The sequence below is a fragment of the Melopsittacus undulatus genome, chromosome 2 (assembly GCF_012275295.1).
Source record: "Melopsittacus undulatus isolate bMelUnd1 chromosome 2, bMelUnd1.mat.Z, whole genome shotgun sequence".
NCBI classification, from domain to species: Eukaryota; Metazoa; Chordata; class Aves; order Psittaciformes; family Psittaculidae; genus Melopsittacus; species Melopsittacus undulatus.
The window spans coordinates 71,357,256-71,381,121 of NC_047528.1; positions in this window are offsets into that span (position 1 = coordinate 71,357,256).

Genomic DNA, 23,866 nt, shown 5'->3' on the forward strand with positions numbered 1-23,866 from the left:
AGAAGTTGATGGCATTGTAAAATGTTTTATAGAGGTACAAGAAAAAATATCATGCTAATAGCTCTATATATTGCATCCCGCAGAGAATTAGAGAACAGCAAGATTTCTAAATCTCTGTTTATTTTTGGGGGGTGTGGAGAGCAATCTATTTTTTTTTTTCTTTTTGTCTTTCCTTCTCTCTCTTGTGTGGAATGTTCATGTTTTGTCGCACAAGACATATTCAGATATGAATCCAGAGAGGTGTACACCAATACTTCTTTTCTGAACATAAGCAGACTAATGATCTTTCAGTACAGAAGCTGAATCTTGTCACACCAATACACCTTAGCACCTTAAACTAATATGCAATACCAGGAGGCTGCAGTTTATTGGCATTTGGAAAGTAGAATTTACTAGAACATAGATTAGGGAAAACACAGCAAATTCTTAGGCCATTTTGGTTTAACACAGGATATATTCTTGAATATGGGCCCTAGTGTTTTACTAACTAAAAATGTCACCTGAATTCAGGTTCTTTCCAGACCTGAATTATGATTTCCCTGCCTGTGATCAGTGTATATCACCCAGCATCAGTCCAGCTCACCTGATCTGATCTCATAGCTGGAAGAGTGAAAAAGTATTCAGACTATTTTCAAACCATTATCTCCCTTTTTTTTCTTGTTCTTTTTAACATTTTAAGTAAACTCTTGTTATAGAAACACAGTAGACAAAAGACATTAATTTCAGAAAACAGTAACTTCCTGAATTTTAACTGTGAGGTTTTTCTTTTTCCCAGATTATAATTTTTTGAGATAGGTGGCTATTTTCTCCAAATCATCAACCTGTTTCCATTGGTACTTTGGTGATGACCTAGGATATACACAGCACTTTATAGGTTTAAAGATAATTGTAAGCTTGTTAATAATCCTTGCCGATCCACAGTATTCTTAACAGTAAGAGAAGCATAAAAGCTAGTTTGTTTCCCAGGGGTATCTGGTAGGTAGTCATGACATATCTTTTTCTAAGAAAAATAATGTAATACTGATAATTTCAAGGGTTTCCTTCTATCATCTGAGCAAGTGAAGTATAAATCATGTGTGTGGTAACCACATAAAGGAAAACTAAAGTGACATCTTCCAAAGGAAATTATTTCGAAGTCCAGTTGAATAATAAATCTATGAGTAATAACCAAGGACTAGAGAAAAAAAGCACCATAAGTATAAACAGATTCAAAAGTAGTTTAAACAGTTTAAGATTAATATATTTCAGGCTCATTTCCCAGTCTAGTAAGTAGGCTTTTTTAAAAAAAAAAACAACTTCAAATGGTGAAAAAAATATAAAAAAATCAAACACAAAATCCAGTACAGTTTTAGATCTTAGAGAAAAAACCCCAAACCAAACCAAATGCAAATCCCCCCAAAAAACCACCCCAAAACAGTAAATTCTCCTCACTTTTCTTCAGCTCTTCATGTCAGCTAGCATCCTTTCCTTTTGTTCTTTTAGGAAGTGGGACATTCAAGGTAATGGGTAGTTTGGATAAGGGCACTGGAAAGCTATCATCTGTCATCTTTGAAGGCTGGCAGTCATGGCAATCAAAGAAGGCGCTTGGTGACTGATCTCTTCCAACCTACCTGATTCTGTGATTCATAGTTCAGGCATTCTTGGCCAAGAAATTTCAGCCTTCAGTCAACAAAAGGTAAATAGAATGTAAATGGTTTCTCCATGCTCCTATTTTTCATATGAAAAAGGGATTTTCCATTTCCAAGGGGGCTAAATATTTTCCAGCTACCCCTATCATATAGAAGGAGGTACTAAATAAGTTAGGGATAAGAATGGCAGGTCCTAGTAAATTTCTGTAAAAAAGCTTAAAGAAAAAAAACAGAAAAGAAACTAGCTGATTAATGAATACTTTGTCATGCCTTTAAGACTATTTTAATTTTGGGTGTGGCAAGGTCTATTGCAGAGATGAAGGAACCACAGATATGGAGATGCTGGACCCAGCATGCAACTTGCTGACAACTTTATATTTGTTCCCTTCTAAACTTACAGAAAAGACAAGACTTGTGCAGGTTTCCCTTGCAAATTTCAGTGGTGTGCCTACGAAAAAAAAAAATCATGTACATTCCTTTGGGAAATTCCTAATGAAAATAATAGGTGGATAAAGCCTTTGCTTTGTTTTTTGACTCTCAAGGTCAAGAAAAAAAATGTAATACTAGAATATGGTATGAAAACAACAGAAATGTAGAAAAGTAAAATCCTCTGTATTGTTCTGTTTTCTGAAGTGCCATCACAGTTATACCTAGAGAATTAGAAATGTGAAACTCTTCAAATCCAAGCTGTTAAAGCAGTCCACACTATCTTGGGCCCTACCATGCTTCCCTGAAGAAAGAAGCTAAGAATAGTAGGAGTGCTGTATAACATTTACATAGAAAGGATTATGTGTGCTTACAAAGACAGTATTTGTTTTCTTCTATGTACCCAAGTTTTACAATGAAAAATGAGTACGCACTGAATCACAGAGTTCTACTAGAATGCATGGTACAGGGTCAAGTGACCATCTTTTGATAAATAGTCTGAATCGTTTTTTTATTGCCACAGAGTTTAACTGCTCAAGCACCAGAATCAGCAGCCAGAAATCTGACTTGCTTTCAGAAATTAGGTTAAATATGCATTCTTTAAAAGCAATATTTCTGCCATAAAAGTATTCCAACTTGTGCTAGGTTTCTTTTTTCTTTTTTTTTTTCCCTACAGCTGTAATAGGTTAAATCTATCAGTAAAGAAAAGGTTATGAGGAAAGATCTTTTTTCTGGTATGCTTCTTAGGAATGTTGAAACACAATCCCAACACTGTTGATGTTCCCACCTCTGAGCCCAGGCAGCCAAAAAATTCTACTGAAATTTTCACCTGGAAAACAAAAATGTTGTAGATTCTGTGAACAGAGGTAAGAAGATAGATTTTCCTTGGAAGATGCTTGTGCATGACATGTGGGCAATAATGAAAAATATAAAAAATAGAAAAGAGATAGGAGGTGATTTCAGGAGAAATAAAAAAGGAAAAAAAAGGAAAAAAAATGTGGCAGTTAAATTGGTATCTGATTTTTCCTTTTTTTGCAGACACTGAAGAATTCCCTATTTCTGCATCTTTTTGCTGGTTGCATATTGGGTTACTTTGCTTGGCTGATACCTTTTGATCTTAAATGTTGATCTGAAAAGCAAAACAAAACCCAGTATTAATTCTAAACAGTATTCAGCTACTACACCTGGAGTCATTTGGTGCTGCTTCTGGACACAGACTATCCTGAGGTCTCCAGCCCAAATATTAGGCAAACATTAGATATGGATTAAACCCAAGAAGTATACAATTCGATGGAAAAAAGGTTGCTTTACTTTATTCAAGACTTTTATATTGTTTCTTCCTTTAGTGAATTGTTTATTTTTCATGAGACTGACAATTTTCTTCACTTTAAGACTGGAAACTGCTAAAAGAGTTCCAAAGCCACTGTCTCTGTAATTTTTCTTTCCTGTTTTTCCTGGTAAGTTTATTAAAATCAAACCCTGTTTCTTTTTTAACTTCCTTTTTTTTTTATGTGGCCATGTGGTCAGCTTTAAAGCTAGTAAGAGATTAAAATCAAAAATTATAGAATCATAGAATAGTTAGTTACTAGTCACCTTGAACTCAGGAGACAAAAAAGAACCAAAAGAAAACCAAAAAAAAACACCCCAAAAGCAACAAACCTACCAAACAGAAAAAAATATGAGCAGTCTGGCAAATTCTTTACCCTATTGTATTGTTAAGGAAAAAATATCAAATTGTAATGCCTCATACAAAATTTTTTTTTCTCTATGTATTTCTGTTATCAATAACATTGCTACTGAGGAGCATGTTAGGCTGTACCTCAGAAAATGTGATATTATAATAAAAGAAGCAAAATAAAAGGGCATATAGAAAAGCTTATTAAAATGCACATCAGGAGGTGTTTGAGGTTTTTGTGGGTGGATAAATCCACCAACATTTCAGCCTCCTCATGCATATTCTTTACTTTATTGCTCAAATGTAAGATTAGCAGCCTACAGAGTGCTCCATGAAAATTAAATCAGTGTTTCTTCCTCTGATAGATCGTTTTGAGTGAGATTTTATTAACATTATAATTACATTAACAGAATGAAGTAGAAATATATTGTGTGCTTTACATACCTTTACGTTCATAAAAAGGGAAGTAGTTTTACAGAGGTTAGTTTTGAGACTGGAAAGGAGAGGAGCAATCCATTCCTTGAGATAGAGGATGAACAAATGTTATTTAATGAAGTCTACTGAAGGAATGCCTACTCAATATAAGATTTGATATATTTTTTATATTAAGTATCTTTTCAAACAGTAAAAAATACATACTTTACCAACTTAGAGTTAAGGGTTTTAAATAAAGGAACTGTAAGAAAAATTATAGAGGTCATGGTTGTAAAGAATACGGATGCTAGAGAATTCAGGAATTATAATTAGTAATCTGAGATAACACACTAAAGGCTAAAGCTCCTATAAATTCCTTTGATAATATATAGAAAAATAATTATGGAATTCATTACCCTTAACCTGGGAGGCTAAACGTGACATGTGTGTTAACCATTAAAGATTCCCTTAATAGTTAATAGGAAGAAATAAGCACTTCCAGGAAGCTGTTCTTCTCATCCTAAAATATGTACATACAATCACAGAGATTAAATCCCCTGATAAGTCTGTAGTTCCTCATGCTGACTTTAAAGGGAGTCTAAGCTGACCATGCAATGTTCAGATATCTAAAGAAAGAGGTACAGATTTAAAAAAAAAAAACAAACCAGACAATAAAACATAAAACAGTACTTGTAACATAGCTATATGAATTAAATAATCCAGTTCCCCGGTTTTTCAGTACAATATCAATATTTCGGGTGCTTTTAATAATTTTGACACAGATAGGAGACACTCAAAACAAGTTGATTTATTTCTCCTGTACCAGATTCAAAATATCTACGTATACATCTTGCTTAACTTCTGAGATAAATTCAGAAGGCACAAATAAATCACTGAATTTTGAATCCAGCTACAGGAGAGAAACCTACTTTTGTAAAAACGATTAAATTAGTGCACACAGCAATCTTGCCCGTATCTAAGATTTCATGCATATCTGGATCAAAAACTTGCATTGTAAGCCTTCCATATTTCTCCCTGAAAGAGTAGTACCTTGGGAAAAATAATTAAGCACAAGATCTTTATTTATATTAATATAATTATAATTATTTATAAGTATATGCATTGTGAGAATCAAGACATCAGTAGACTTTTGCAGAAAGAACAGGTTGAGGAGAAATGCAAGGTGGATAAGAAGCACCTACATCTGATCTAGTAAGTAAAATAAATCATGTAGGGATAGGTGTATGTTCTGGTTTCCTGTTATGGCTCTTTGTAGAAACAAATGTCAGAATAGGAAACGTTAGAAGGAATTACATCTGTGGAGTTCTGCTCTTGGAATCTGTGCCAGAATGAAAACAAATACAGTTTTGGACATGTTTCTAAAATGGTAAGACTTCAGTAAGAAATAATTTATCAGATTACTTGCAGTTTTAGTGTTACTTGAGATGAGGAGGCCCTGAAGAGTCTACTAAGCTATAATTCTCATTAAGAAACACTCACTGGATTGTTCTTCTTATAATTTACTTAAATGTAATAATTCTCTGTTGCTATGATGCCCTTTAAACTTGACAACTAGCTGACTAGAGTAATAAAATTACAACAATGATCTTAATGTTTCATTGCTTTTCTTCATTAGAGGGTATCAATCCATTACACCTTCAGTTTATACCAATATCTTAGTCTCTGACACAAGGACTACCTTTACTTCTTACATTTGCGTAGCATTTAGCAGGAATAATTTATCATTCAAGCCTAAGATTCCTTGACACTACAGCAGGGCAAATTATTATAACTTCTTAATTCCTTATGAAACAACATAAAATTCCTGGAAACCATCTGTCCTTCAGTGCCTATGGGTGTTGAACAGATTCATGTGAGGAAAGATTCAGTCAGAGAATTCAAGAGATTTACTCAAACAATGCAAGATTAGGATGTAATTGCTGCCAAAATATTTAGCTAACATGAAAATTCCTTCTAGTTGTTCTAGAATAAACTTGAATTGTCCCTAGACTCCTGCTTTGATTACTTTTTTTTTGGCTAGAAAATGAAAGTAATTCTTCTTTAAAAGGCTAGTATTTAAGAATAAAATAATATTAGAAAAATATTCTGGGCAACAGGACTTTTGGAATAAATGAAGCTGTTTAGGGACTTTGAAATATCTAAAATTACCCGAGGAAATGAAAAACTAGAATCAGTGATGCATTTGAGCTTGTTAAATTAACTAGTTTTAAAAATATTTGGAATCTTACAAATCTTATGAGATGACTTAAAAAACACGAAAGGCTGAATGAATTCCCCTAAAGTGCTAGACAAAAGGGCTCAACTAATTTTCTCTATAAACTAATTATTTTTGCTTCTGCTCCTCAAAATGACCACTTTCAAAGGTAAAAAGAGATACAATAATAATAAAGGGACAACTATGGCCACATTTTCTACTAAGGGATGGTGTAAATGTCTGATCCTCTGCATGCCTGGTGCCTCTGCCCAGACCTTGAACTTCCTGCTTGCTGGTAAGTCCAGCATGGAGTCTGCTGCAATTGATACATATGCACTCCCCACAGCCCTGGTTTTGGGGATATTTAGACACTCATACTATGCCAACAGCCAGCACCTGTGTCTGCTGTCCTGCTCCAGCTGTCATCACATAGACCCTTACTCACCCCTGTCTGCTTACGCCAACTGGCCTTAGGCACGTACACCGCTGGCCACTGACCCCAAATCCACATATGCCTCCTCCCAGCAGCCAGTGTCTTGTCCTTGCAGCACTCACACCTGCAAGGCATAGCATGTGAGAGAGCACAGGAAGAGCTACCACAGGATTTAGGAAGGTGGTCAGACTGGGGCATGAGGTGCAGGGCCAGGTCAGTCAAGCCTCATTACTGGCCATGGTCTGAACACAGCTGGACCCTCTTACTCCTAACCTTGTCCACCTGGTCTCCTTTTGTTCCTCTCAATCCCCTACATGCTTTCTAAGTTTTGCACTGCCACTCTCCTCAAATATCCCCAAACTCCATGTTCTTGTTTCTTCCTTCTTACAAATAACAAAGCCTAGGTTGTTCTCCAAAGCTGTGCAGGGAGTTTCTCAGTGGCCCATCAGGTGGTGGCTGAAGTCTCTGCTATCCCTTGTCTATCAGCTTAATGTCCGCATCTTCCTGTTTATCACTTCCCCCTTTACTACCCCCTTTACAGCTGATAGGATCACCTCTACAAAGCAGATATTCTCAGCTTCCACATATGATTACAATTTCTTTTTTTTTCAGATATATGTTTCTTTTATGGAACGTTTTGAATTTTGAGGAATAAGCAAATAAAAAAATTCCACAGATTTGAAATTACTGTTTAATGTATATACGGATAACAAACCACAGAAGTATAACTTTTTCCATCAGTCCCATCCACATATCTTTAATAGCCTAAAGTATATAAAAGTTCAAATTTAGCAAACCACTCCTTAGGAATTACTGTAGAGCAGTAAAAGAAATCCAAAGAATGTAAACAAATAAATTTTATGTGATGAGAGTGTGTTTTTGATGTCTCAAGGCTCCCCTTCCTTTTCAAAAAATGTCTATTCTACTGATACAGTAATTTCAAAAGTCTGAAAATTAAATTTCATCCTTTATATACTTTGCAAAATCTTACTTAAATTATTTTAAATAATATTGAAGATGTTTGTAAAATTTAACTGGGACATAGCTACTTTTCTGAACTTCTTAACAACAACTCCTTAAGGAGCTCTATAAGGAACTCTTACAGATGAGAGTTCAGGATTTTGAATAAAATAGGGATACCCTGCTAGTTCCCTTTATAACATTTTTAAGAGTAGTATTATGATTTGGGTATGGTCTTTAGCCACTACCCAAATTAATATAAAATATAGTAATAAACATGCATTATAGAATGATATAATTTTTATAAATACTTTGATGATTTTTTTATTTTGCTATTAAAAATTTAATGCTCTTGTGGAACAGATCTTAATTTTTATGCATTTAAATTAAAAGAGGTGAATTTCTTATCACATTTTGGAATATAAAAATATCTAATTTTTATCCCTTATGTATACTTTAAGATTCTTACATATATAGAAGCACATAACAATCATAATAGCAGGAATTACAGCTGGTATATTTGCATTAGAATAGTATAAAAATATGACGAGACATGAAAACTACCTCTTTATGTCTAGAGTGACCTATAAACAAGAGAATACATTTTGCAGTCAGATGATTTATCTTTGCAGTTATCCCTTTCTTTCCGCATGTGTGATGAAATCATTGGTTTGGGATTAGCAAAGTATAGGGGAAGTAGATATTACACAATACAATTATGGAAAATATTCTGTTCTGAGTAGCTGATAAATGAAAGACCATATTAGGGTAATAACATTATTAGATGTCTTTTTGTTTCTAAGTTGCTTCCCCCTGAATTTAATTTAATTTCTTGGGAATATTTTGTATATTGAGCTGCCCAATCTTCTGCATTACATGTTTTGCTCAGTGGAGAGAGAAATCCTCTTTTCTTTGTGGTGCTTCAACTGTCTTGTGATTCTCATTTGCAACCCAAAGTTCCAGCTTTTTTGGCTGATTTCTTATAGACTGCTGCAGCTGCTTGAATATGTATGCTGCAGTGTTTTCCACTGTTGCTAGATAATTTTCTAGACTCTCCTGCCATTCGCATATCTCTCTTTTTGCTATCTCTCTTCTACTATTTTGCATTTTCCTGGCTAGCTCTCATTTGTTATCTCATCTCCTGCGTATAAACTTCCAGTCTCCACAGGTAACCATATTAGTGTAACCAGTTGCCTCCATTTTTGCAATTTGACCAAAACATTACTGAAACAGCACTGAGAACTGAAATAATTTTATGACTTTTAGTATTTCTTCTTCTTCTTTAATTAACATATTAAATAACTCTATGCAACCATTTAGCCTTGCAAAACAGCAATTTATGTTTTAATTTACTTTTTTTTTTTACTGAAGCTTTATATTGTGTGTATAATAACTATAACAAATAATGCAATACAGTAAGAAAGTCTTAGGGGTTGCCAGATTTTATGGGTCTTGGGCAAAGGCGGGTTCACCTTTTCCTGGCCAAATGCTGCATCTGCTGCAGTTCCATGTCCCCATGTCCATCCAGCAGCAAGGGTGAGCTCAATCTCAACAAGCACACTCACATGCACAAGCACAAGCACTGCAATAAGTAGCACAGCAGACAATGAATTAGCACAGCCAGAGAATGATGCTTTTACAGACATCTACATAAGCAGAAGCAGCACAGATGCTCTAGTCCTGTTTTTTCTCTCCAGACGGTCAGGACTGAAGTCCACTCTAACACATAAACACACATACACACACACCTCCCAGGAGCTTCAACATGCAGTCTACCTACCTGGCATCTCATAAGTCCTAAATATCTTTAGGTGTTAACCATTTTCAGTCTGGCACATGTTCTGAAGAGTCTTTTTGTTTGACTCCTCTTGGTGGGTTGCTTACAAGGAGAGAATTCATTCCCTCTGACAGTCTTAGGAGCAACTAAGTCAGTGTGGCCTAACTTTCGCTGGCAAAGTTTTAACTAATGAAGTTGCTAGGGTTCAACTGCCTATCATTGCTTGCTAGATCTCTGGTTTTAACTTGATTAGTGTTTTGTCTGATCCCCTAACCAAGGCATTTGGTATTTTCAGGAACCATAATGAAGCATGGAAGTCTTCAAGATACTTTGAAAATAGTGGCCACTGATCAGAAGTATTAGCTGATATTTTAAAGCTTACATAAAATAAAACTCTTATCCAGAGAATCATATCAGTATGAGAAGTGAAAGCAGAAGACAGTGCTATAGGGTTAGATTTATATTTTTTTATAATATTTTTGCTATGCACATTCTTAGATGACAGATATTACAAAGCTACTGTATTGCAACAAGCGAAGTACTATGATGTAACAATCATTATTTCAACAATAAGCCTGTTGCTAATGGAGTTTCTGGCATGAAGCAATATGTAACACCAACTGTTTTGTTTAAAAGGGCCTACTAAGCAAATTTCAACAAAAGGAAAGTGAGACTTGAATGTCTAAAAGCATGAATAAAGCAGCATATTTCCCCTTCTTTCTTCAGTCAAGAAATATTCTAGGAATATTTGAAAAGCTTGAGTTTACTTCAGGTTTTTCAGCATATGAGGAGTTGAACACTTTGAACAATGGCAACAAGACTGGGCAGAGGACAGACACATCTACATACAGCTTTTTAAGCCAGTAACATGATAAATAATTTTACTCTCCCTCTATGATCTTTGTCTTTTATCCTTACATGAGCTTTCAGACACATCTTAAAATTAATATTGATAGCTTCCTTTGATCTGTCTTAACTGTACTGCCAACCTTCTTCCTGTCTGTCGTGCAAAATAAGCTCATGCCATTTCTGCTTTTATCTGCCAGTTGTGCTTCCAGGTTTCCAGATGTAATGATGCACTTGGACTGATGATGGTCAGGACTCGAAAAAAACATCAAGTTCAAAATTTAAGGATGAAATATAACCAAAACAAGTATGTGAAGCACTCCAAATGTCTCCCCTTTCTTTTTTCTTCTTCCCCCAGCCTTTGAAAAAATCAACAGTTGAATGCTCAGTAATGGTGGGGGAAGAAATAGAGGACAAAAAGAAAACATAATCATGCTACTTGTACTTCATTGTATTTTGAGCTTGGGTTACTGGGTCTCAGGAGGATGTAAGGCAGAACTGATGTCCTTATAAAGGTAGGGAAGGTATGATGAGGTTTTTGCTGCTTGGAAATGGGGAACCAGGGGAAAATATGGTAAACATTGACAAAATCATGCGTGTAAAAAGTTTAAAGAAAGTACTCATTTGCTAATTATAAAATACATGAAGTAGAAGGAAACACGTTATCAGGTCCTTTTTTTTTCATAAAGATAAAAACATACTATTTTATCTAAGGCATATCTAACTCATAAAAAATATTATTGGACCCTGTGAAGGTGCAAAATAAAAAAAGGTTCACAGAAGGGTTATGAAATTTAGCAGAGGGTTGGTTTAGGGCTCCAAAAGTTTCTGACACAGTGGATACTGACATTAATTAATCTGTCATTATGCTCAATATTAGCATTAAATTTGTCTTTTTGAATTCTAACAAAGGCAGATGAACTTTCTGTTTGGTTGTAAAAAAATCTTCCTCTTCCCTAAAAAACGTTTGATGACCAATATGCTATATATACACACACAGATATATAGTTTAGGGGATGTACTATTACATATGTGTTATATATGCATTACAGTGCACACACTCAAGAAGCATATCTAGTACTACTTCCATATTGGAACTGTATGTTAATTGCTAGTTTGGAAGATATTTTATTAATTTTAAAGAATTCTAACTTAATAAGTGAAGACAAGCACCAAAAAGTAGAACTGTGGATTAAAGAGAGAATCAGAAATGTATCCTTGCTACAAATTAGATATAAATGTATTTAGGGGGTTGGCATCAATATTACATTTGCCACCTTGCTCATGGTTCAAAGATGAATGTCCTAGCAGCTAAAAAGTTCATTATGCAGTCAAATGTGTGATTAGGCTGTCATTTTGTTCCCACACAGCTGTATAACTGGCAGCAGCCATCTAGATTGCTAAAATACTGCCCTTGGCAAACAGAAGATGGGATTTCTTCCCCAATTCAAGTCCAACTACATTCAAAGTGGTATCTTTAACTAAAAATGACATTTTTTTTTCCTCTCAGGAACCTGTAGTGCAGACCTCACAGGCAGCTCAAAGAAATGTTCTCTCTGACTCATTAGCACCATCATAGAAAGACTAAAGACTGTTAAATAAAATTTACAACAATATTCATATCATATGAAATTTCTTGCCCTGACAGATCAGCCTGTTCAGTCAAAGGTTTATTGGAGATAAATAAGAAAGATTGCCCATGTCATAAATGAAAAAAATCAGTGTCTTATATTTGTCATAAGAAGGGAGGGAACTATGTCCAGTAGCCCTCACATGAGAAAACATGTGACATCATACTTATTTTTTATATGCTGAAAAACACTATTGCTGGTTTGCTATATTTTTTAAGTCTTGTTCGCTGGAATACCTTTCAAATCTTTAGAATGTTCTTGAATGTCTTTCTGTCTTCATTGAATTTTCTCAGGATAACCTAAGTCCATATAGTCTTTGTGAGCTTATCTAAATTGCTGAACTCTTATTACTTCTAATTAAAAAAATTAAAGAGAAATGCAAGTTTTGGGGGGACAATTAATAGACCACCTAAAGTATCTGGAAAAACAGTCTGGCTTTTTTGGCTTGCAAGATCTTCTTAAGTCTTAGGCTCTCTATTTTCTCAAGCTATACATTTATGGATTTCCATTTTTTTTCTCATTTTATATATTATAAAATTTGGGAAATAACTAAAATAGAACCTCTAGTCGATTTTATTTCAATCAATGTATCATCTATAAACCTTCCAAAATCTCATAATTCAAAACTTAAACTGAAAAATCTTTGAAAGAAAGCACCTTTGAAAGAATTGAAAGGATCTTTGAGATTAAAGTCTTCATAATTAAACATTAACCGAGTATTGGTAATAAAAGAACATTATCTTCAAATACCTTACCTCTTCTGATTGTCAGTTGAATAAAAGGTTTTAGAATAAAAATAAAGACAACAAAAATTTCCTTTCCCCTCTTTGATCTAAAGAATTTACCTATTTTCTTGAAGTGATTCACTGCTTAATAACTTATCAGCCCCCTTCTCCAAAATTATTACAGTTTCTTTCACTTGAAAATGAAGTACATATCTTTAGTTTATCATTTGTATAAATAGTATAAATAAGTATTGTTTTGCATATAGTAACTGCTAGTTAAAATAAATGGCTTGTGGGAACATTTCTCAGCAATGCTTTGTTTGGTTCATGATGATTTACTTTATTGTAGAACTACTTTATGGTCTTGATATCAATCTTCAAAACCCTTGGCTACATTCAATGCTAATTACATATGAGATCATTTCTCCATCCCTCTGTCCATGGCACATACGGCCAAAAGACACTGTGGCAGTGGGTGTCACTCTGAAATTCAACCAAAATCTGAGTACAGGGAAATATTCAACATGTCTCATGAGGTACTTCCTTCAAAAGAAGAGTTTGAGAAGATAGGCTTTTCTGTATAAAATATTAAGAAGATCTTGAATTGTAAAAGGGTGAAAGCTACTTATGTTTCAGGACTGTGTACATGCTGTATTAACAACTGCTTTAGAACAGGAAAAAAAAGGGAAATAATTTGCGTGAACATTACCTAGACAGAACTGAAGTTCATAATTTCTTAAATTGAAAAATTATTTTGAATTGTAAAAACCAACAAAACATCTCTATAATGTTATCGTTAACAATTACAGACAGATTAGAAAAGAACCAGCAATTATACAGGTACCTTAATGGTATACATGGAGGCCAAACAGAGGTAAAGATAGGCAAACTATATTCCTGGTCCAGCAGTTGTCTGTCTATAATTGGCAACATAGCAGAATTTTATATGAGGTTGCCTGCCTAAGTTACAGCTTTTGTGAATTTGTAACTTGGGTATCTATTTCTCCATTGGAAGATTATTTCAGTTGCTTATAATTCACCCATTATGTCAAGATTAAGAGAGTTTCAGTGGCATTTTGTACACAGAAAAGCAAGAACATAATGAACTGTTTCATAGAATCATAGAATGGTTTAGACTGGAAGAGGTCCTTAAAGATCATCTAGTCCAACATCCCATGGGCAGGGAAATCTTTCACAAGACCAGATTGCTCAAGGCCCCATCCAACCTGGCCTTGAACTGGCATCTGCAATTTCTCTGGGCAATCTGTTCCAGTGCATCTCCACATCCATCATAAAAAAAAAAAAAATTAATTCTTTCTATTCAATCTAAATCTACCCTCTTTCATTTAAAGCCTTTCCCCATTTTCCTGTCACTACATGCCCTTGTAAAAAGTCCCTCTTGATATTTCATGAAGGCTGCTATAATCTCTCCTTGGAGCTTTCTCTTTTCCATGCTGAACAACCCCAAATGTCTCAGCCTTTATTCACAGGAAATGTGCTCTAGCTCTCTGATGATTTTTGTACCCCTCCTCCAGACCTGCTCTAACAGGTCCATGTCTGTCTTGTGCTGGGGGTTGCAGAGCTGAACACAGTACTCCAGGTGGGTCTCAGAAGAGCAGACTAGAAGGGTAGAATCATTTCCCTTGACCTGCTGGCCACTCTTCTTCTATGTCATGGTCCAATTTAAAAACAAAGGATCTTGATAGGAAGAATGCTAATCAGAGTTAAACTGGGTAGCTTTCAGGTCAGAAGGGTTTAATCTCAAGTTTAAGATCCTCAGGACAAGTGAGAAGAGCATACAGCAATACGGACTTCAAGAGAGCAGACATTGACCTCTTCAGGAACCTGCTCAGTAAGGTTCCATAGCATAGACCCCTAGAGGGCAGGGGGGCCCAAGACTGTTGGCTGATATTCAAGGATCACCTGCTACAAGCTCAGGAGTGTTGCATCCCAACTACAAGTAAAGACAGCAGGAGAGCCATGAGACATCCATGGATGGATAAGGAATTGCTGAGGAAACTTTGAGGGGAAAAAAGAGGCTTATAAAAAGTGGAAGCAAGGACAGGCAGCCTGAGAACAATACAGGGATGTTGTCTGGGAAGCTAGAGACCAGGTTAGGAAAGCTAAGGCCCAGTTAGAATTAAACTTGGCTAGGGATGTGAAAGATAGCAGGAAGGGATTCTACATGTGCGTTGCAAATAAAAAGCAGACTAGTGATAATGTGGACCCTCTCCAGAAGTTTCGGGAGAACTGGCTACCCTGGATTTGGAGAAGGCTGAGGTTCTGAATGACTTCTTAGCCTCAGTCTTCACTGACAAAGGCTCTGACCACACCACCCAAGTCTTGAAAGGCAAATGCAGGGACTGTGAGAATGAAGACCTTGGGCCCACTGTAGGAGAGGATCTGGTTCGAGATCATCTTAAGAACCTGAAAGTACACAAGTCCATGAGCCCTGATGAAATCCATCCATGGGTCCTGAAGGAGCTGGCAAATGAAGTTGCAAAGCCACTGGCCATCATATTTGAAAAATCATGGCAGACAGGTGAAGTTCCTGATGACTGGAAAAAGGGAAATATAGCTCCCATTTTCAAGAAGGGGAAAATGGATGACCCAGGGAATTACAGACCAGTCAGTCTCACCTCTGTGCCTGGCAAAATCTGGGAGCAGGTTCTCCTGGAAGGCATGGTAAAACATGAAAAACAACAAGGCGTTTTGTGACAGCCAGCATGGCTTCACTAAGGGGAAATCCTGCCTGACCAGTTTGGTGGCCTTCTATGATGGGGCTATGGAACTGATGGACAGGGGTAGAGCAGTTGACGTCATTTATGTGGACTTGTGCAAAGCATTTGACACTGTCCCACATGACATCCTTGTCTCTATATTGAAGAGACATCAATTTGATAGCTGGACCATTTGGTGTATAAAGAACTGGAAGGATGTCTGCATGCAAACAGTTGTGGTCAATGGCTCGGTGTCCAATTGGAGACTGGTTAAGAGTGGTGTCCCTCAGGGGTCAGTGCTGGGCCTGGTCTTGTTCAACTTTGTCGATGACATGGACAGTGGGATTGAGTGCACCCTCAGCAAGTTTGCCGATGACACCAAGCTGTGTGGTTCTGTTGATATGCTAGAGGGAAGGAATGACATCCAGAGTGACCTTGACACACTTGTGAGGTGGGCTGATGTCAACCTCATGAAGTTTAACCATGCCAAGTGCAAGGTCCTACACCTGGGTCGGAGCAATCCCAGACACAGCTACAGGTTGGGCAGAGAAGAGATTCAGAGCAGCCCTGTGGAGAAGGACTTGGGGGTGTTGGTCAACGAGAAAATGAACATGAGCCGGCTTCAGTGTGATTGCAGCCCAGAAAGTCAACCGTATCCTGGGCTGCATCAAAAGGAGCGTGACCAGCAGGTCAAAGGAGGTGATCCTGCCCCTCTACTCTGCTCTCGTGAGACCTCACTTGGAGTACTGTGTGCAGTTCTGGTGTCCTCAACATAAAAAGGACATGGAACTGTTGGAACAAGTCCAGAGGAGGGCCACGAGGATGATCAGGGGACTGGAGCACCTCCCATATGAAGACAGGCTGAGAAAATTGGGGCTGTTCAGCCTGGAGAAGAGAAGGCTGCGTGGAGACCTCATAGCAGCCTTCCAGTATCTGAAGGGGGCCTACAGGGATGCTGGGGACTAAGGGACTCTCCATTAGGTACTGTAGTGATTGGACAAGGGGTAACTGGTTAAAAATTAAACGGAGGAATTTTAGATTGGATATAAGGAGGAAGTTCTTTCCTGTGAGGGTGGTGAGGCACTGGAATGGGTTGCCCAGGGAGGTAGTGAGTGCTCCATCCCTGGCAGTGTGCAAGGGCAGGTTGGATGAAGCCTTGGTGATATGGTTTAGTGTGAGGTGTCCCTGCCCATGGCAGGGGGGTTGGAACTTGATGATCTTAAGGTCCTTTCCAACTCTAACTATTCTGTGATTCTATGATTTTATTATTGCTGTTACTGGGCTCACCATAAAGTGAAAGAAGCTTATGTTATACAAAAAGAAACAGAATAGATCAGAAATCTCCTGCAGGATTAATACGTTAAATTGAATAAAATAAAAGCACAAAATGAGCATCTGAATGTAGTCAAATTACATTTGTTATATCATTTTAGAATTTTTATTCAACATGAAAGAAGCAATCCTCCGCTTACTATGTAAGTTGCACCACTAAAGGACAGCCAGAAATCAATTAGAGGTCTAAAAGAATCATAAACAATGTAACAAAGTTTTGGATATTTCAATTGCTTATGTTTCTTTTTTATAATCACTTTCAGACATAACTTCTGTCTTCCAAATGTCTGAACACTGTGCATATTCTCATGGGAAATCCGAAGCCAAATTAAATTTTCAATTATAAATATGAACATCTGTGTTAGAAACACTTAAATTATATGATAATAAAAGATGTAAGATTTATTGTTTATGTTTTTTTGTCTGAAAAAACAAAGCAGATATTCTTTACAATCTTTCTCCCTTCACATCCAGCAATTAACTTTGCATATTAATTGATTCTTCTATGTTGAAAATAAAATTACAAGTAAAAGTGATATTTTGAAATAAAAACATGACACCCTGTAAATATTCCAAGCACAATAAAATACTGGCTACCTGGTTCCATTCCTCCTAGGTGACTTTATTTATCATCTATACCTACTGTTAACAAAAATCTGTGTCATCAAAAATGTTTGGTTTAGAAATAAAATCAAAAAGGTCATTTATTAAATAAAATAGGAAATGTAACTCATGCAGCATCAAGACAATTTATGGAGAAAAGGAAACTAGCATTTTGTATTTCAGGAGACAAAAAGTAGAGGGGCTGTCAGAAGATAAGCCATTCAATACCTGGCTATGGTAACAGCAGGAAATCAGCGTCTTTCAGTTCTTTTGCTTTAAAATTTTCCAGTTTTTATCTAAAATTCAGATATAATATATAGGTGTTGTGTTATTTTAAAATAAGAATAGCATGTCAAAACAGAGTGACTGCGGGTGGAAAAACCAAGAACTGCATGGAGCTAACCGTTACATAGTTTTTTCTTTCATGGATAGTTCCAAATTGCAAGGTAGCATCATTTGGACAATAGGGTTCCTTTAGTACAGCTTTGTTGTGCTATTTGAGATTTAGCAAAAGATATCTTAGCCTGTTACTAACCCACTAGAGTTCCACAGATGACAAAAAAAGAGGTGATAGGAATGTAAAAAACCCCTACAATTTAAAGATCCAAAATTTTCTTAGATGTAGTTTCCTAAAAGTGAACACCCCATGTTCAATACTATGCTCAACCACTTTGCTGTACAAAGTAAATATCATATAATCCAGTGAAGTAAAATGTTTGAAATTTCGTATCCAGGTACAAATAAACTATTTGTCTATGAATTATTGGAGTCTGTGTACCACACTCCCCTATATACTGTCACAGAATCTGACCACAGGTGGATGAAATTTATGGTCTAAGGTTTATTCATCAAGTAGTATAGCATTACATTAACCAAATTATGACTTCCTGGATTATTCCTGAGTATGATGAAAAGGTCTGGAGGCAGAGGAAATCTTTTTTATAAATGCAATGGAGTAAAGGGCATTCTGAATTTTAAAACTAAAGGAAACCTTAGCAAAATCATAAAATTTCAAGAATTAAATCTCTCTGTGCATGAAGTAATATATTTTGTTTAAAGTGAAGCAATTCCAAGATAGTTTCTTTCATTCTGCTAGTGGAAAAAACAAACAAGTTGTTTAAGCAACTTGAGTTACAGCACTGCATCTGCACTACAATCTGTCCATGATAGTTTTTATCTTTTTTTTTAATGTAAGTCTAAGATACATCATTTGGGGTAGGTAACTAGAATGGAAAAAAAATAATAAATATTACAATTGAAAATGTTTTTGCAGAGATGTAACCAGAAGTCTTTTGTCAGAACCCTCAGACACTGGGGAGGCAGAATCCATGCCCAGAAATGTTTCTGGCTGCCATAGACAGCTTCTACTTCTCAGCATCGCAATGGCCTTCATGTAGCATTTGAGGTTACTTGGCAAACATGAAGTCAGACCTCTACTTGTTCATGTGATAATGGTAATGGACATATGCATTATGTGTTTCTGTACACACCATTATGTGACTGTGAACTTCTAATTTATCAGGCATTAGGTATACTCTTTTGATGTGCTTTTCATTGCATTACAAGACAAATCATTAAGCTCACATTTAGCCTGCCACTTCACTGACTGTGATGAGGCATGGGTTCCACCATAATGAATATTAAAAGCATAGACTAATATCACCACTAATACCATGGTTTAATGCTGACTCACTGACTGAGAAGAGGTCATTGGAACTAGCACAGAAGAATGCTTGTACATATATTGTCATTAGCAGGAAACTAAGAAAGTATTGGCTGAGGAATTTTGCAAAGTAGCTCTTATGCATACCAAAGGTGTATTTAACCACATCTTACATGTATAAACCCTTTTCCACTTTCTTTTATTTTCTTCCAGAACAAGAGGACACCTTAATTTAAATATAGATGAAACACACAGCCCCCATTAAAACTTCTTAAGATTATGTGTGAGAAGATATTATATACAGATGTTACTATAGCCTGTTTAAAATAATGCAGGTCAGCTTCAGTTATCTTCCTGTGAGCTATGAAAGTCTATGTAGACATGCAAATTGCTCTCTGAAAGTGCTTGCTAGTTGCCATGTTGAGTATGTAGGGTTATACAAGGTCCTGTGAGTCTGAAAGCATATGTTCCAGATAGTCCTGTTGCTGTGATTATGGGCTTTAAGTCTGCATAATTAGCATGTTCTTGAATACAATCTTCTGCTGTGTTTATGAGACAGAAAGCTACAGTTGTAATTAGTTTGTATTATCCCTTAGCAATATCTATACACCAAGTTCAGAGCCTTAGACTTGCCTGAATAATGGAAGATAATACCAAAATAATTAGCCTCCTGATCTTGCATTAAACAGAATAACTTGAAAGCAGCTCATGACCTGATCCTTTTCTCACATGTATTCCAGTAACTAACAAATCAAACTTAATGTCATTGTAGAAAAAAAAAGGAAATATCATCTTTCTGCTCATGATATCTTCGTAAAGGTGGAGGGAGAAGATGAGTAGCAGAGGAGAATGACATCTCTGCAGGGTAATTAATTTTCCCTTTGCTAAAGAAGTCCTCTGCTTTCAAGTCTACATCATTATTTTCTGCATTACCTACAGCAGTTGGAATGGTTTTACTCTTTCACTCTATTCTTTTTCATTTGTTATTTATCTCCAGATCATACTGGAATGTTAATAAGGATAGTAATGACAAAAATATGTTAAAAAATAATCATCCCTGTAAAATTGTCATTAATACTATGTCTGTGTAATAAATACAAATTAATAAAACTGTCCAGACACTTTCCCACACTGCCAAGACTAGGTTGCATGATCAAGCTTGTGTCTGTATAGATTCTTCCCTTTCAGAGCACATGTCAGGGTTCAAACTCTTTTTGAGAAAAGCTTGTGGTCTCTGTAGTTTCCTGGGGATTGACTTGTGCCCACACTGCAAAGTGCTTGGAAGGGTTTCTTGGGTATATGATGAGAGGTCTTTGTAGCTACTTACATCATGTTCCTAGCACACAATGCATGACATCTGCTAGGGCATATGAAATGCTGGAAGAAAGCCTAAGAGACTGAGGTAGCAGGGCTGAGACCTGGCATCCTGTGGTTCTTATTGCCAGCAGGAGTAATTGCTTGGCTTTCTCAGAGATGATGTTATCCCGTCCCAGAAGTTATCCTGACAGTCATCTAGCATGAAAGCACTGTGGGCAATGAAAGGGCAAGAAAAAACAAGGTACAAGCTGACAATATAAGAAAACCCACAAGTAGAGGTAGCTGATGAAGTCATATGTAGGGTGAATGCTTCTTTTTTTCTTCATGTTATTATGTTTCTGTCTCAAAAGCAGTAAGAAAACCTGTTTAATGAAGGAAGCATATTTTGGCCAGCAAAATGCATCTAACTCCTTTCATATTTGGGATTTATTAATCTTTTAAGGGTGGGTTTGAACTTAATATTCAGAAAGATTTGGATGTTGGTTAGTCATCTCTGTAAAATGTGTATCTACTCATTCAAAGTGACCCTGGCATTTCTTTTCCTTTTTTATCTGCTACCACTATTGATTATAAAATGTAATTTCATTATCACCTTGAGAGGTCTTTACTAAGTTGCTTTACTGCTTAATTTCTTCCTCCCCCAATGTTCTAATTTTGCTGTAGTTAACAGATTGACTTCAGTCTGAGTCTCATTTTGAATGTACTGTGATATAGGGACAAATCTTTCTGTGATATAGATGCTCTCCTTCAGGAAATGAACTGTGATCACAAAGCATCTCTGAAGTTAGGTTGCAGTCAGACTTTCTGAGACACAGACGTGCACTACAGTAGGTGATGACATCTGAACACTTCGTAGTGCTGGGACCAAAAAATGTCCTCCCCTGATCTCAGTAAGCACTATCACTAAACCTTTGAACAGGTAATCAGCTGAAAAGCTGTGGGTGGAGGATGTAGACCTCTTTTCTTTCTTACTCTTTTAACTGTTTAAGTATTACTGGAGTCTTTCCTCTAGTGGAAGCTGCTATGCAATATGAAAATGAAGAATACCCCATTCTACAGCAGTATTGCTCTAAGCCATGATTCCCTTTGTCACAGATGAATGCTTCGCCTGATCTCCTTCCAGTCACCTCCTCCAATTCCACACTGACTGTTCACATTCAGTAGCTCTTTTCCTTTTGGCACCTTGCTGGAGAAGGTACCCAGTGCCAGAGCTTTTATCTACTCTCTAGAGGCAGGGGAAAACAAATGCATGTAGTACTGTGGCTGTTGCTGGGAAGGACAAGAGGAACGGTAGCATATAAGACATGAAGATTTGTTTCAGAAATACTTTATTACATTGTTATTGTTGTTGTTGTTGTTGTTATTAGTAGTAGTATTAGTCTTTGGTTTTTCACCAGAAAATGTGATTCTTCATGTTACTAATGTTGCAAGAAATTTTATTTTTATTATTATTTCACAATAACTATCAATTTTGAAGAGACAGAGTGCCTTGAAAAGGCAGCCTAAGCATAGTTGTTGCCTTTCCAGTTTTATGGAGAACCTGCAATAACAACTCTGCAACCTCTTGATTACTTTATTTTGAAAATTTTGACAGTTTTTAACAGGGTAAGATCAGGGGAAATAGGTAAAGCCACAGTTTGGAGGTAGGCCTGTATCTGTAACCTCAGGTGAGCTAGATATTTCCCTGATTTGTCCCAGCTTCAAATTTGTTGGGTTTTTTTTGTAAGACTGGAAAACATCAGCTCTTCCCTCAGCTAAAGACACCTTTTCAAAAAAATTTTTTTTAATCTTTCATTCTATGAATCACTGCAATTAAATATTCAGTTCAGTATTAGAATATTAAATAGGGAACTAATTAGCAGCAAAATTACTTCTCAGCTAGTATGTGCAGTAATTAAAAATACACTGAGTTGTAAAATAAAAACAAAAAATAAAAAAATACACAAAGCCCCAAATAAAAAAAAAAAGAAACCAACCCAAAACTGGCATACAGCTCCCTAATGGAACTTCACATACAGATGAGCCAGATTCTGCAACAAACTTTTTGAGACAATATGTGTAAAAGTACAGAGAACTCTCATCATCACAAACAGCTAATTTATTTTAAACAAATAATAAATCAAAAAATGGACTCCTGGGAGGTCAAAATAATATGTGATGCAGTTAATTTAAATGAGTTATTTCTGCCTTAATGAAACTGGGGAAAGTGCAAAAGCTCAACTGGAAATATGTAATAAAGGGCATTGAATCTGTCCCTCTCTGAACATTTTTTTAATCCTTGACTTTCTTATTTATTATAATAAACAGTAGTGATGAAGAACATTTTTCGTGGCTTCACCCCAGATGACAACTAAGCACCACACAAGTGCTTGTTCACTCTGCTTCTCGGAGGGATGGGGAGGAGAATAGTTAAAAAAAGGTCAAACCCACGGGTTGAGATAAAAACAGTTTAATAATTCATTGAATAATAGAATGTTTAGGAAATATATTATTATTGTTATTATTTTTAACAAAAACAACAACAAACAACAGCAACAATAATAAATAATAATAATAATAATAAGAAGAAGAATAAGAATAAAGGTCCAATGCAAACAGGGGCAACAAAAAGAGAGAGAAATAAAACCCAAGAAAGGCAAGTGACACACAATACAATTGCTCACCAGCTGCTGACCGATACCCAGCCTGTCTCCCTGCAGCCATTGGTCCCTTCCAGGTAACACTTCCTGTTCATACACCAAGCATGACAGTGCTGTGGTATGGAATATCCCCTTGGCTAGTTTGGGTCAGGTGTCCTGTCTTTCCTCCCTCCTGGCTTCTTGTGTCTCTCCTCACTGGCAGAGCATGAGACTGAGGTGTCCTGATCAGGGTAAGTGCTACTTAGCAAAAACTCATACTAAAGCCAAATCACAGCACTGTACCAGCTACAAGGAAGAAATTTAACTCTATCCCAGCCAAAAACATTGAATTATAATACATCTGTCCATATAATTAAGTTCATGACTTAAGGCTTTAACCTTTCCAACAAAATACATGAGTGCATGATATGCCATGGAAATACATTGTTTCAGCCTCATTTAAAACAAAGCAAAAAAAAAAAAAGTTACCCACCCAAGATGAGATTCATATATTATATGATAATCCTTGGTCTCAGTAGGATTCTTACAACTGGCTCTTGAAGGCACACTAAATCAATGGAGTATGAAGCCCCGAGATACAGAATATTCTTTATTCACCTCAAAATGCTCAGTTTAGCAAACCCCTGAAAGCACAGCAAGGCAATATAGAGAATATAAAGGTAAAGAAAATATGAAGTGGAGACATCTTTACAACTAACTTAAAATCTATCAAACAATGAATACATTAAAAAAAAATAAATCTTTGTTTCAATCATAGCACTACATGTGAAAACTGCACTTGGGGGCCAAAACATGCACTGATCTTTTGTTAAAAAATGAAGCTTAACAGCAGTTATATTTTTAGGGAAGCAGTGCATTAGAT